The sequence below is a fragment of the Coenobita brevimanus genome, chromosome 40 (genome assembly GCF_032717465.1).
Source record: "Coenobita brevimanus isolate Jiangsu-jjx chromosome 40, ASM3271746v2, whole genome shotgun sequence".
Classification (NCBI taxonomy): domain Eukaryota; kingdom Metazoa; phylum Arthropoda; class Malacostraca; order Decapoda; family Coenobitidae; genus Coenobita; species Coenobita brevimanus.
The window spans coordinates 9,468,333-9,472,118 of NC_136993.1; the positions used below are offsets into that span (position 1 = coordinate 9,468,333).

The following is a 3,786-nucleotide window of genomic DNA, read 5'->3' on the forward strand; positions in this document are numbered from 1 at the left end:
AAAGGCAACCTTTGGTACATAATTCCCACAGGCACAAAAAAGGCACCTAGGAGCAGGGGTAGAAATGAGACACCCCCACCTACAAAGAGAGTCTACGGGCGGGTGAAAGTAGAGGGAAACAGACCCCGTGACAACCAATGAAGCAGTTAGTGGGAAATTATTACCCCCAAATTACCTATCGAGAGTAAACTAAAATAAAACCAAACACATACATACATTTTTAAAAACATGTAAAACTGTCTTTCTTCCTCTGTATTTCCTACTGACTATGACCTCCAGTATGCCGAACGCACTGTGTCCAGGCATCTGGAAATGGACAGATCTTGAATTTGGCTGTTTATTATTTTTTTTTCTTTGAAGGGGACAGTCTTACGGGCTTCAGGCCTTTGGTTCCTTCTTCCATGATATATATATATATATATATATATATATATATATATATATATATATATATATATATATATATATATATATATATATAAGATTGCAATCTTTGCAATGTGCATAAATAAATACCTCATACAGCCACTATATATTGCAGGGCTATTCAGCCACTCTAGCAGTAGGGCCGAATTATCAAGCTCAGATTAACAAAAGGGACATAGATTATAATTATTTGTATTTTTCGGCCTAGCCAAACACTTGTACACATAGAGAATCGAGAAATTCATATTATTTGTGTTTACATTTCCCACTAAATACATAAATAAAGGGAAGAGTGCAAAACTTTCTGTTTTATGCTTGTCTTTTTATTTTCATTCTTCTGAATCGGTCAGAGGGCCAAACACAAACGACTGAAGGACGAGGGGCAGAATTTGGCCTGCGGGCCGCCAGTTGAATAGCCCTTGATACACTGCATCACAGAAAGCCAACTAATGCATAAAAGGAGAAACTAGCAACCAGGCCATACTTACTCTGGTGACGGTTTCTGTCTTGTTTTTGCTACTGTTAGACCTTTTTGTGTAAAGGAGTTAGCTTCTTATAACTATCACTACGAAAGACCCAAATTTCATTTGCATAAAATCGTCTTGTTGTAACCAAAAGTAAACAGAAAACTGACATCGTAAAGAAAGAGTTCACTGAAGTAGAAGAATCCAAGGTGATGAAAACGTGAACAAGTTTAGCTTAAAGGAATGCGGCTAAATAAATACCACCACAGTATATATATCTAATGAAACAGATAGCAATGGAGAATATGATTTACACGGGTTTGTAATTAAGAGACCTAAATTGTCAAACAAATGTGATGAATATTCTGATATCATGATGCATGGTGTTGTGGTGGGGGGTCGAGAATAAGCTATCGAACTGAATTTCATAAGTGTTGTAAAGTATATCGGCTTAGAATATCACAATCATAAACAGGTCAATAGGATGAACTAGCGGTTACCGCGGAAAGGCGCTGTTTAAGTAAGGTGAGAGTGTACATTGAAGTGAACGAAGATGTTTATCTACACTTTTGAATAAAAAAATACTTTCTCATTTACTTATTTATTTACTGACTTTTTCAGATCAAAGGAATAGAGGATATACCCTTTTAGAACAATGATCTCATTCTGTACTTCATTCTAATGCCTCCAGAGGATTACTTACAGCTAAGGAGAGACATCTTGAAGTTATAGGGATAATGTTATGTCTTAAACTTGTGGGCCGAAAAGGCTCTCCTGCGCTGAGTAAAATAATTTCGAGATTGCAAGAATGAAATAAAAAAAATCGTCTTGAAAGAATACATACATACACATATATATATATATATGTCTTCCATCGACTTTTACTGTCATTCATCACTGCCCTTCTGATAAGGTTGCTTATTTTTTTCCATGGTTACATCGCGCATGAAACATCTGTCAAGCAAGGCACCCTCATTTAAGTCTAACTTTCTAATCATTCATTTTCATTCATTCATTGCCAGACGCCATGTATCCCAGACGGGGTGGCCAATGGCTTAGAGTTAATTGTTTTACAGGGAGGGGCACTAATCCTCCACCAACCCCACTTGACACGTAGGGATGCCAACAGCATCTGGTGTTCCCAGGCGGTCACCCATCCAAGTACTAACCAGACCCAACGTTGCTTAACTTCGCTGATCGGACGGGAAGCGGTGTACTCAACGTGGTATACTTTCTAATGCAACTATTAATTATTCCTTTCAGTTTACCACGGATGCAGCTGGTCAGCTGTGGAACTGTCATCTTCAGTTTGTACTTCCCTCAGGCTATGACGTCCAGCCTTTTAGGTTCAGATGTTTAGGTATCTCGAAATGAACGGATAATAATTATGGCCGCTTTTTAAAAGTCTTTCAATCAGTCCGGGGAAAAACAGTGTTTACGTAGGTTTCCGCTTTTTGACTCTTTTTCCCTTTAGCAATAAAACACACGCGCACACACACACACACACACACACACACACACACACACACACACACACACACACACACACACACACGCATTTTTTAATGAATTGGGAAATCGCCTACAGACAAAGAAGAATATGTGTGTGAGTGGGGGGAAGAAGTTGTTTCATAACAAGTCAATGGTGATTTGATCTTATCTTCCTCTCTTAATGTTGCAAGCAGACGCGTACCCTTTACAGCAACGTGGAAATAGAGACTGTACCCGAGGATTGCCACCGTTTTCCTACTCCATAGTGTGGACATATATGGCTTTGGTATTAGCACATGCTGTACAATGAGCTGTCAGTCGTAATGCGGTATTAGGGGAGCGTGTCCCCCCGCCTCCAATGATTCGTGAAGGGATCCCCTAGCCAAAATAAAAACGATCAGAAATTGGAGAAAAAGAGCACATGAAATTTACTCAAATCAACATACATAGCGCAGGACTGGGAATGAGTTTTCATGTATTCCCTGAATGTCTGTCTATCTACCTATTACCAGACGCCTCAATCCCGGAAGAGGTGGCCACCCCCTTTCGTCTTCTCTTCATCCCACACACCGCCTCACATGCTGCGTAAACTTCTTCTGTAAATATCTTGCACACCCTTTCCACTTTTCCCATGTTCACTAAATCATATTTACTCAATCGCTCCTCCAGTTATCTCTTATATTTTGCCTTTTTTCCATCCTCTCGCAACCTTAATACCCTCATTATATGGACTACTTCTACCAGTCCTTCCCCCCTTCTATTCCTCCATTGCATTGTAACCTTGACTTTCACCATCACCACAAGGTGGTCAGAAAGTCCACGCCCCCAACCTCTATATGCTCTTGCATCCACTACACACCTTATCATTCTGTTATCCACACACACATTATGTATCTATCTATCTATCTATCTATCTATCTTTATCAATCTATATCTATCTATCTATCTTTCTCTCTATCTAATGTTATATATATATCTATCTATCTATCTATCTTTCTCTCTATCTAATGTTATATATCTATCTATCTATCTATCTATCTTTCTCTCTATCTAATGTTATATCTATCTATCTATCTATCTATCTATCTTTCTCTCTATCTAATGTTATATATATATATATATATATATATATATATATAGTATATATATATATATATATATATATATATATATATATATATATATATATATATATATATATAGAGGTGTCTCGCGATTTTGTTTCAGATACATCGTGAGAAGAAAGATTATATGACTGAGTATAAAATGCTCTATGGACATTCGGATTTTCTTCATTAGTTTACAGTAGCCACGGCCTTTATATCCGATCAGTGTGTGGGGGCGGGTGTCGGACGAGAGGGAGAAGGATGCATTGGTGCCACATCCGGGAAATTGATTTGTCTTT

General features: G+C 38.1%; 1 pseudogene; it reads right to left on the reverse strand.

Moving 5' to 3' along the window:
- Nucleotides 1–2,010: 2,010 nt before the first annotated feature.
- Nucleotides 2,011–2,129, reverse strand: LOC145397292 (5S ribosomal RNA; annotated as a pseudogene).
- Between the last annotated feature and the right edge of the window lie 1,657 nt (nucleotides 2,130–3,786).